The following is a 12,764-nucleotide window of genomic DNA, read 5'->3' on the forward strand; positions in this document are numbered from 1 at the left end:
GGTGGGGTGGGACAAGGTGGAGGGAGGCGGGGTGGGACAGGGTGGAGCGGGGCGGCCCCTGGCCGTGCAAAGCCATCCCCTGAAGTGGCCCAGGTTGGAAACCCAGGTACCCAGCGTTGCGCGATGGGGTGGGGGATGGGGGGGGATTTAGGGGGCTTACAGGTCCCGCCTGGGGCCTCCTGTCTAGATCCGAAGAGGACCCGACGCAGACAATTAAGCGCTCTGGTCGCCTCTCTCGGAGTTGGCAGTGGGAAAGGAAGATCAGCTGTAAACATACAGCTACCCACGGCAGGGTAGGGACTCTACTTGGATCTACATTCAGACAAACGTCTATTAAAAGTTTATAAGATAATTGGAACTATGTGGTTGCGAGGTATTTAATGGTTAGGTTTTTTAGGTGTGGCAGTTGCAATGTGGCTCTCTGTTTAAAGAGTCCTTATTTTTTAAAGACATATATTTACAAACTTGGAATATGATGCATGGGATTTGCTTGGAAATGATGGGCACAAAGGAATGGCAGGAATGTGGATGAAACAATATTAGCCACGTGTTGATGATAATTGCTGAAGGTGTGAGGAGGGGTCTTATGACTTTCTTTTTTTTAATATGCTTGGAATTTTTTATACTAAAAAGATTTTATAATAATAGAACTATAAATATGCTTAGACCCCTTGGTCAGTACATGTGACCAAATTTATCTGAAAGACAAAAATAACTCCTCAGAAGTATAAATGGTTTGCGCACCAAAATATTTACTAAAGCAGCGGTACATAGTATACAAACCACCTCCCCCCCAAAAATGGTGGTGGTAGAAAGAGACTCAAATTAAGAGTCTACCATAAGGAAGTGGTTATATAGGCTATAATACATCAACTCTATGAGTTACACACCTATTAAAATGGGCACTAACAAAGATCAAGAATACTACAAGGAAATGATTTTATACTCAAAAAGCCAAATATTAAGTAATACATGTGAATGCACTTTTATAAAAACTGAAAGAAAAATACATTGAAATATTAGTTTTGCATGGTGGGTGGGATTAGGGATAACTGTTTTCCATCTTTTCTTAATGAAAATATAATTTTGAGCTCTAGTGGTTTCCTCGCAATCCTTCACATTTAATGAAATATCTCAATACCTGAAAATGTTTTAAGTAAAGACTGAATTTACTAAAGCTGACTTTTTTTTAACTTAGCAAAATTAGACATTCTCTTCAGAAATGGCCAATTGTACTGTTCTGTTGCTCATCTGTTGTTGTTTTGTTTTGGGTTTTTTTTTTTTTTTTTTTGATCCTTGCCTGAGGATATCTTTTATATTGATTTTAAAGAGAAGGGAAGTGAGGTGTGGAAAGAGAGAAAGAGAGAGAGAAACATCCATGTGAGAAAGAAAAATTGATCAGTTGCCTCCAAATGTGCCCCACTGGTATTGAACTGGCAATCAAAGTATGTGCCATGATCCAGGATCAATCCTGAAACAGTTTTAGTGTACAGGTCAGTACTTGAATCAACTGAACCACCAGGCCAGCGCAGGTGGTTATTTATATTATTTATAAATAGTTATAATACTTACCAACATCCTCAAAAACACCCTTTATCCCCAGTCTCTTGATTTAATTCTTTAAGCAAGAAGCTTCCTTTCAAGCCATTAGGGGTGTCCAACCTGTGGCCTGTGGGCTGCATGTAAGCCAAGATGTCTATGAATGCAGCCCAACACAAAATTGTAAATGTACTTAAAACATTGAGGGGCTTTTTTTGTGATTACATGTTGCAGTGTATTTAATGTGTGGTCCAAGACAACTCTTCTTCCAGTGTGGCCCAGAGACACCAAAAGGTTGGACATGCCCATGCCTAAGTGATGGAAAATGTTTTTCATCCTTTGTCAATTTTATTTAGAAAATAGGTGTCTATGAATTTCACATGATTCATCTTGAAAAGATAAATGTACAGTGTATCTTTGCATTTTTACATTTTTTAATGTTAAAAGTTTGCGCATTTGTATGTGTGGGTACATACATACATAGAAAAGGAGCAGGTAGATATATGTCAAAATATTAATAGTGGTACTGTCAGAGTTATGGCATAGGTAAAGTTTATTTGCATTTTCTATTTTTTCTATAACAAAAACATACTTATAAGGGAAAACCTTGTAGGGCTTTATGATGAGCACAGGCATCTTATAAATAATAATAAAAGCAAGGTGGCACAATACAGTGTAGGAAACTGTTTTGTTCTACTGAGTATAAAAAGGGCTGTGATGCATGCTCAACCACCTCAGCTCTACCATTTAAAAAGTGCTGGGGTTCAAATGTATTTAAAACCAATATTCTCCATTGATTCCTGAAAATGATATAAGAAAATGCATTTGGGCATTCTATCTCTTTTTAATTATTTTCCAAGACTTAAGAAATGAAGGTGTATAAGACATTCCAATTTTTTTCTATTTATTTTTTTAATTATTGTTTAAGCTGTTATACGTGTTCCCACTTTTCTCCCTAACCCATCCTCTCCCCAGCCCAAGCCAATCCCCACATTGTTGTCCTTGGGTTGTGCATAAATATTCTTTGGTTCATCCCTTCACCATCTTCCATCTCATCCCCTTACCCTCCTTTTCAGCAGCTGTCAGTCTATTCTATGTATCTAAGTTTCTGTTACTGTGTTGTTCATTAGTTTATTGTGGACGTCAGATTCCACATATAAGTGAGATCATGTAGTATTTTTCTTTCACTGACTTGCTTAATTCACTTAGCATAATTTTCTCCAGGTCCATCCATGCTGTTGCAAAAAGTAAAAGGTTCTTCTTTTTCACTGCTCCATAGTATTCCATTGTGTAAATGTACCACAGCTTTTTTATCCACTCATCCACTAATGGGCACTTAGACTGTTTTCAAATCTTGGCTATTCTAAATAGCACTGCTATACACATAGGGGTGCACATATTTTTTTGTATTGGTGTTTCAGGATCTTTGGAGTATATTCCCAAAAGTAGAGTCACTGGGTCAAAAGGGAGTTCTATCCTTAATTTTTTAAGGATGTTCAAATATGTTTTCCACAGAGGCTGCACCAATATGCACTTCTACCTCCTCAGCAGCATGTTTTCTGTTGATTTATATATGGTAGCATTTCTGACAGTTGTAAGGTGATATTTCATTGAGGTTTTAATTTGCATGCCTCTGATGATTAATGATGTTGAGCATTATTTCATATGTCTATGAGCCATCTGTATTTCCCTTTTGGAGAAGTGTCTATTCAGGTCTTTCATCCATTTCTTAATTGGGTTGCCTTCCTGGCATTGAGTTTTATTAGCTCTTCATATATTTTGGAGATTAAAGCTTTGTCAGATATATCATTGATGAAAATGTTCTCCCATACAGTGGGTTCCCTATTTGTCTTGCTGATGGTTTCTTTAGCTGTGCAAATCTTTTTAAGTTGATATAATCCCATTTGTTCATTTTCTGCTTTGTGTCCAGTGACTTAGAAGATATATTGTCGAAAGCATTTCTATTTTGGATACCTGAGATTTTACTCCCTATGTTTTCTTCTAGGATTTTTATGGTTTCACAATTTGCATTTAAGTCTTTACCCAGTTTGAGTTTATTTTTGTGTATGGTGTAAGTTGGTGCTCTGGTTTCACTTTTTTGAATGTACAAGTCCAGTTTTCCCAATACCATTTATTGAAGAGATTGTCTTTGCTCTATTGTATGCTCTTGCCACCTTCATCAAATATGAAGTGCTCATGGAGGCATGGGTTTATTTCTAGGCTCTCTGCTCTGTTCCATTTATCTGGCTGAGACAACTGTCACTCATTGATTGCCAGGGTTGATTTGGCTGATCTGGCTGGCTGGGCGAGTGTCCCCTTCCTCCTTCACCAATCCATGTGCATCCCTCCCAAAGCTGCACACTCAGTCAAAGAGGACAACCTCCCCTGCTAACAGAGAGGACCAGGCTTTGGTCAAAAGCATATGAGTAGCTGTATGCCCCTGCTAGAACCTCCAAACAAGCTCTCAAGAAATTCCGATTTTTATGTGGTCATTTATTGGAGGGGTGGGGGATGTTGACTCTTCATTTTACATGTATTTAAAGTACTTTTTAAATGGCCTTGTAGTAAAAAAAATATACAATTTAATCCAAATGAATACAGCATACTGGCTCTAAAATCCAGAGGCAAATCTTAAGTTCTAGTTATGTAAAAATACTCTTCTAATTCTCCAAAAGTATAATATTTCATAGCTTAACAAAAGTACTTTGGTATCAGTGAACACTGACTCCAGTTCAGTGAGTATCAACATAGAAAGCAAGCTAAATTACTAATAAGTGAAACCCAGTGCTATATCAGTTGTACTATAAAAACAAATATTGAGGAAATGAAAATCAAAAGCACAATTAGACATGGCCTCATATCCTTTAGAATGGCTACTATAAAGAAAAACAGAAAATAACAAGTGTTGGTGATGATGTGGAGAAACTGGACCTTGTGACACTGTTGGTGGTTGTGTAAAATGGTGTAACCACTGTAAAAAACAGTGTGGAGCTTCCTCAAAAAATTAAACATAGAGTCACCATCTGATCCAGCAATTCCATTTCTGGGTAAATACCCCTAAGAAGTGAAAGGAGTGACTCAAACAAATATTTGTACAGCCACGTTCATAGCAGCATTATTCACAATAACTAGAAGGTGGAAGTAACACCGTGTCCACTGACAGATAAGCAAAATGTGGTCTATATATACAATGGAATATTTTGCAGCTACAAGGAAAAGAAACTTCCAGTCAAGATAGTGGTGTAGGTAAATGCAGTACTCGCATCCTTCTAAAACCACATCAAATTCACAACTAAGTTATGCAAGAATCATCATTCAGAACCGCCTGATATCTAGCTGAATAGAAGTTCTACAACACGGGATTTAAAGAAGCCACATCAAGACTGGTAGGAGGGGCAGAAATGCTAAACAGACTGGTCCCACACCCACATGTGGCAGATGAAAATCAAGAAGGATATTCTGGCTTCAGAGAAACCCCCTGAGAAACAAGGAGGTCCCAATCCCACTCCAGGCACCCCAGCCCAGGGTTCCAGTACTGAGAAGTCCCCATAACTTCTGTCTGTGAAAATCGGGGGGGATTGTGGCTGAGTAGGATGAAGACTTATAGAGCCCCAGGAGTTCCCCTTAAAGGGCCCACACATGGACTATCTCTGACTCATTCCCACTGAGCTCCAGTGCTGGGGAAGCAGCTTGAAAGTCATGGAGAGACATACAGTGAGGAACTGAATTGTCCTGCATCAGGGTGAGAGTTGGGAGGGCAGCATTCTCCCAGACAGAAGTGCTGGCAGATGCCATTGTTCCTTTGATGAGAGCTAGCAGGTGGGCACGACATCTGAGACTCTGTCAACCTGGTTATCACTGTATCACTGTTTGTCCCACCCTGGTGATTTCCTGACACCTAGCCCCACCAAACTTATGGGCCTACCCAAGCTGTTCTCAGTGGCTTCTCCATAGGAAAGGCCTGTCTTAGCTCATTCTTCAGACTTTCCTAAAATCTCTCAAACAAGCAGCATCCAGCCTCAGTGTACCTCGCTACTTACCTCACACTAAGTAGCCCCAGGCCTGGCACTTGCAGCAGCTGATGGTGGTTCACAGTTTGGCCTCTTTTGGACCCCTCCAAGCCCAGCACAAGTAGTTACCATTTATAGATTCCTTTGTAGCTCATGCTGGGTGGCCCTGGGCAGAATGCAGGCAGCAGCTGGCCTTGGCTTTCACCTCCTCGCAGGCCCCAGGGCCAGAGCACCAGGAGGACAGCTTCACACCACATCAAAGCACCAATTAACCACCTCTACAGCGGCACACTCAAGGGGCAACTCAGCAGACACCAGAGCCCTGCTAAAGAAACTCCTGCTCTGTGGGGTGGACCCCTGCACAACTGATCCTTCATGGTGGTGAGTGGTCACAGCCAGTCCTTGCAGTCAATTGGCCTGGAGGTAAATCCCTCCCTTGGATGTGCCAACAACAACCAATGCTCAACTACAAAAGGTGGAGGTACACAGCCCACACAGAGTGGAGGATGGGGGAGGAAGGGACACACCTTGAGAGCCCCACTTGGATGATAGGGTAGACTGTTCCACTGGACCCTACAGGATACCTACTACATAAGCCCACTATATCAAGCCTGGAAGACATAACAGCTCTGTATAATACATAAAAACAAACACAGTGCCAAAATGAGGAGACAAAGAAGTATGTTCCAAATGAAAGACAGAATAAAGCTCCAGAAAAAGAACTAAACAAAATGGGGACAAGCAATCTTCTGGGTGCCGAGTTCAAACATTGGTTATAAGGATGCTCAATGAACTCAGTGAGAACTTCAAAAGCATAAAAAAAAAGGCATGGAAACCAGAAAAAACAACAGTCAGGAATGAAGGATACACTAACTGAAATGAAGAATAACTTACAGGGAATCAACAGTGGATAAAGCTGAGAACCATACCAGCAATTTGGAATATAAGGAAGCATAAACCACCCAATCAGAACATCAGGGGAAAAAAGATTTTAATAAAATGAAGATAGTATAAGGAGCCTCTCTGACAACTTCAAGCATACCAACATTCATATCATAGGGGTGCGAGAAGAAGAGAGCAAGAAATTGAAAACCTACTGGAAAAAATAATGACAGAAAACTTCCCTAATCTGGTAAAGAAAATAGACATACAAGTCTATGAAGTACAGAGTCCTAAACAAAATGAACCCAGAGAGGCCCACACCAAGACACATCTTAATTAAAATGCAAAAGGTTAAAGACAAAAAGAGAATCTTAAAAGCAGCAAGAGAAAAGCAGTTAGTTACCTACAAGGGAGCTCAACAGAAATTTTGTAGGCCAGAGGGACTGGCAAGAAATATTCAAAGTGATGAAAAGCAATGAACTACAACCAAGATTACTCTACCCAGCAAGGCTGCCATTTAGAATCTAAGGACAGATAAAGAGCTTCTCAGACAAGAAAAAGTTAAAGGAGTTAATCACCACAAAACTAGTTATTACATGAAACGTTAAAGGGTATTCATTAAGAGGAAGAAAAAATATCAAAAATATGAACAATAAAATGGCAATAAATACATATTTATCAACAAATGAATCTAAAAAACCAAATAAAGAAAGAACAGAAACAAACTCAGGATACAGAGAAAATTTTTGATGGTTGCCAGATGGGAGGGGATTTGAGGAGGATGGGTGAAAAAGGTGAAGGGATTGAGAAGTACAAATTTGTTGTTACAGAATAGTCATGTGGATATAAAGTACAACAGGGAATATAGTCAATAATATTCGAATAACTATGTATGGAGTCGAATGGGTATGAGATTTCTCAGGGTGATCACTTAAAAAGTTATACAATGTGCAATCACTGGGGTTTACACCTGAAACTAATATAATATTGTATGTCAACTGTAATTGAGCAATGGGAACATTATGCTATGTGAAATACATTAGGCAGAAAAGGACAATTATTGTATGACTTCACTTACATAAAGCACCTAGTCATCAGATTCATAGAAACTAGAATGATGGTGCCTTAGGCTGAAGAAAGAAGGAATGGGCATTAGTATTTAGTGGGGGGTTTCAGTTTTTCCAGGTGCAAGAGTTCTAAAGATGGATGACCGTGATGGCAGCACACTGTAGGTGTACTAAATACCACTGAACCATACACCTGAAAATGGTTAAGATGGTAATTTTATGTGTATTTTATTATAATAAAAAAATGGAAGATGAATGACTAATGGTACTGTTCTGATAAACTAATAATTTTAAAAGTAAGGCACTAAATGGGATGTGGTATCCTGAATTGCTTCCTAGAACAAAAAAGTTCACTAATGAAAACAACGGGCCAATAGCCTGTAGTGTACTTAATACTAATGTGTCAATGTAAACTTATTAGTTTTTTTAAAAGTATTTCATTGATTAGGCTATTACAGTTGTCCCATTTTTCCTCCCCTTTATCCCCATCGACCCTGTATCTCCTCTCCAACCAGCATCCCACCAGCATTCCCTCCCCTCCTTAGTTCATATTCATGGGCCACAAATATAAGTTCTTTGGCTTCTCCATTTCCTCTACTATTCTTAACCTCCCTGTCCATTTTGTACTTACCAATTATGCTTTTTTTTTTTAAGATTTTATTTATTTATTTTTAGACAGAGTGGAAAGGAGGGAGGAAGAGAGGGAGAGAAACATCAATGTACAGTTACCTTTCATTTGCCCACCCACTAGGACCTGGCCCACAACCCAGGCATGCACCCCAACCAGAAACTAAACCAACAATCCACCCCTTGGTTCGCAGGCCAGCTCTCAGTCCACTGAGCCACACCAGCCAGGGCCCTATTATGCTTCTTTTGCCTTCAACTTTTTCCCCCTTCATCCCCCCATTCATAACCGTCCATGTGATCTCCATTTCTGTGTTTCTGTTCCTGTTCTAGTTGTTTGTTTAGTTTGTTTTTGTTTTTTAGGTTCAGTTGTTGATAGTTGTCACTTATTTTCACTGTACTATTCCTAGTTTTGATCTTCTTTTTCTTAGATAAGTCCCTTTAACATTTCATATAAGGCGGCCTTGGTGATGATGAACTTCTTTAACTTTACCTTATTTGGGAATCACTTTATCTGCCCTTACATTCTAAATGATAGCTTTGCTGGATATACTAATCTTGGATGTTGGTCCTTGCCTTTCATGATTTTGAATACTTCTTTCCAGTCCCTTCTTGCCTGTAAGGTTTCTTCTGCGAAATCAGCTCAGAGGCTTATGGGAACTCCTTTGTAGGTAACTCTCTCTTTTTCTCGTGCTGCTTTTAAGATTCTTGGACTTTGGCCAAGATGGAGGCATAGGTACATACAATTTAGCTCCTCGCACAACCAAAAGGACAACAAATTAAAAAAAAAAACAACCAGAACTGTCAGAAAATTGAACTGTATGGAACTCCAACAACCAAGGAGCTGAAGAAGAAACATTCATCCAGACTGGTAGGAGGGGCAGAGATGGGCAAGCAGGGATGGAGAGGACCCATGACAAGGGAGAAGCTGGAGGAACGGGCAGGCAAGGCAGCAGCTGGCATACCAAGCGGTCCCACATTTGGGTGCGGATAAACCATGAGGAACAGTTGGGGAGCAAGACAGATCGCTAAAGCCAGGGTTTCAGTGTGGGAAAAGAAAGCATCAAAATCCCGGAGGTAAAAACCTGTGTGGTTGCAGCAGCAGGAGAAACTCCCAGCCTCACAGGAGAGTCTGGTGGAGAGATCCACAGGGTCCTAGAACATACACAAACCCACCCACCCAGGAATCAGCACCAGAAGGACCCAATTTGCTTGTGGGTAGTGGGGGAAGTGACTGAAAGCTGGCCAAGAACTGAGCAAGCAGCATTGTTCCCTCTCGGACCCCTCTGCACACACAGTGTCACAACACAGCGACCTGGGTTGCCCGACCCTGCTGAAATACCTAAGGCTCTGCCCCTCCCAACATAACAGGCACACTGAGACAAAGAAATATGGTCCGAATAAAAGAACAGATCAAAGCTCCAAAAATAGAACTAAGCAATAAGCAGATGGGCAAACTATCAGATGCACAGTTCAAAACACTGGTAATCTGGATGCTCACTGAATTGGTTGAGTACGGTCACAAAATGGAGGAAAGAGTGAAGTCTATCCAAAGTGAAATAAAGAAAAATATTCAGGGAACCAAAAGTAAAGGGAAGGAAACAGGAACTCAAATCAAGGATTGGGAGCAGAAGGAAGAGATAAACATTCAACCAGAACAGAATGAAGAAACAAGAGTTCAAAAAAATGAGGAGAGGCTTAGGAACCTCTGGGACAACTTTACACAATCCAACATCCAAATCATAGGGGTGCCAGAAGGAGAAGAGGAAGAGCAAGAAATTGAAAACTTATTTGAAAAAATAATGAGGGAGAACTTCCCCAATCTGGCCATGGAAATAGACTACCAGGAGACCCAGGAAGCTCAGAGAGTCCCAAAGACGCTGGACCCAAGGAAGCACACACCAAGTTGCATCATAATTACATTAGCCAAGATTAAAGATAAGGAGAGAATCTTAAAAGCAGAAAGAGAAAAAGAGACAGTTATGTACAAAGGAGTTCCCATAAGACAATCAGCTGATTTCTCCAAAGAAATCTTGCAAGCAAGAGGCTGGCAAGAAGGATTCCAAGTCATGAAAGGCCAAGGACCTGCATCCAAGATTACTCTCTCCAGCAAAGCTATCATTTAGAATGGAAAGACAGATAAAGTGCTTCCCAAAGTAGTTAAAGGGGTTCATCATCACCAAGGCCCCATTATATGAAATGTTAAAGGGACTTATCTAAGAAAAAGAAGACCAAAACTATGAACAGTAAAATGGCAACAAACACAACTCCAACAACTGCACCTAAAAAACAAAAAACAAAACTAAGCAAACTAAACGAACAACTAGAACAGGAACAGAATCATAGAAATGGAGGTCAGAGGGGAGGGGGAGGGGGAAGAATGAGGGAAAAGGTACAGGGAATAAGCAGCATAAATAGTAGGTACAAAATAAGCAGGGGGAGGTTAAGAATAGTATATGAAAAGAAGCCAAAGACTTTATATGTATGATCCATGGGCATGAACTAAGTGGGAGTTGAAGATACTGGGGGGAGGGGCCATGCAGGGTGGAGGGGAATAAAGGGGAGGAAAAAATGGGACAACTGTAATAGCATAATCAAAAAATATATATATCAAAAAAAGAAAAAAACATTAAAAGATTCCTTATCTTTAATCTTGGGTAATTTAATTATGACGTGTCTTAGTGTGTTCCCCCTTGTATCCAATTTCTTTGGGACTCTCTGAGCTTCCTGGACTTCCTGGAGGTCTATTTCCCTCACCAGATTGGGGAAGTTCTCCCTCATTATTTGTTCAAATAACTTTTCAATTTCTTGCTCTTCCTCTTCTCCTTCTGATACCCCTATGATTCAGGTGTTGGGACATTTAAAGTTGTCCCAGAGGTTCCTAAGCCTCTCCTCATTTTGTTGAATTCTTGTTCCTTCCTTCTGTTCCAAATCATTGATTTGAGTCCTGATTTCCTTCCCTTTACTGTTGGTTCCCTGTATATTTTCCTTCATTTCATTTTGCATAGCTTTCACTTCTTCCTTTATCTCGTGTCAGTACTCAACCATTTCTGTGAGCATCCTGATTACCAGAACTTTTGAACTCTGCATCTAATAGGTTGGCTATCTCCTTTTTGCTTAGTTCTTTTTCTGGAGTTTTGATCCATTCTTTCATTTGGGCCGTATTTCCTTGTCTCAGTGCAGCTGTTACATTGTAAGGGGCGGGGCAACCCACTTTGCTGCATTGCAGCACTGTATGTGGGGGAGGGGTCAGACAGCGAACAAGTGCTATTTGTTCAGCACTCTCCCTGCTTTCAGTCACTGTTCCTGCTACCCACAAGCAAATTGGGCCCTTTTGGTGCTGGTTCCCAGGTGGGTGGGTTTGTGTACATTCTAGAACCTGTGGGTCTCTCCAAGGAACTCTCCTGTGAGGCTAAAAGTTTCTCTTGCCACTGCAACCCCGAGATTTTTACAGCCAGAGGTTTTGAGGCTTTCTTTTCCTGCACTGGAGCCATGGGTTGCGTGGTCCGTCTCACTCCTCAGCTGTTCCTCACAGTTTATCTGCAGGCAAACGTAACACCCAGTCCACCAGCCACCACCTTGCCCACCTGTCTTCCAGCTGCCGCCTTGCCGTGTGTCCTCTCCACCCCGGCTGCCTGTCCCCACAGGTTTTTACAGCCAGGGGGTTTGAGGCTTGTTTCCTTTTGTTGAACGGTCTGTCTCACTCCCCAGTTGTTCCTCCTGGCTTATCCACACATGATTATGGTATATCCCAGTCCACCAGCCACCACCTCACCCACCCAGTCCACTTCCTTGCCGCCGCCATGTCTTCTCCACCCTGGCTGTCTGTCTCCGCCCCTCCTGCCGGTCTAGATGAATGTTTCTTCTTTAACTCCTTGGTTGCTGGACTTCCATAAAGTTCCATTTTCTGGCAGTTCTGGTTGTTTTGTTTTTAAATTAATTATCTTTCTTTTGGTTGTGCAAGGAAGCAGAGTATCTACCTACACCTCCATCTTGGCCAGGAGTCCATCTAAACTTATTTTTGAAATATTAACATGACTACATAGGATGTTAACATCAGGGAAACTGCGTAGAGTATACAGGAACTATCTGTACTATCTTTGCAAGATTTCTCTAACACTATTCCAAAATAAAAGTTTATTTTAAAATGTTTTAACCTCAGCTGGTGTGGCTCAGTTGGTTGGGTGTCATCCCAAAGACCAAAAGGTCACAGGTTCAATATCTGACCAGGTTGCCGGTTCAAGTCCCTGCAACCTGGCCAGTGGGGGTGTGTACAAGATGGCAACCAATCAATGTTTCTCTCTTCCCCACCCCTCCTCTCTAAAGCAATGAAAAAAAAAATGCCAATGAGGATAGAAATGAATGTTTTAAAAAGCGAAAACTAAAAAAAAGTTAAATTCCTACATAGAAGACAAAGGAAATGCAAATATATTAGAATTAACCAAGAAAGTGGAAAAATATGAACATGTATACAGGTAAGTACAGTAGGTGTGAAATTTTTATTGTACTTTTCACTGTTGCCTAGGTATTTTCTCATAATCCACTAATTGCAAAAAGGCAGGCTATTGAATTATATTGCAGTACTATTTCCTTAACAATTTTGGTGCTTTTTTTCACTTGGATCAAAAATGTTATTGTGGAT

Source organism: Pteronotus mesoamericanus, unplaced genomic scaffold, assembly GCF_021234165.1.
Source record: "Pteronotus mesoamericanus isolate MK-2021 breed Mesoamerican mustached bat unplaced genomic scaffold, CSHL_Meso_final contig_64, whole genome shotgun sequence".
NCBI lineage: Eukaryota > Metazoa > Chordata > Mammalia > Chiroptera > Mormoopidae > Pteronotus > Pteronotus mesoamericanus.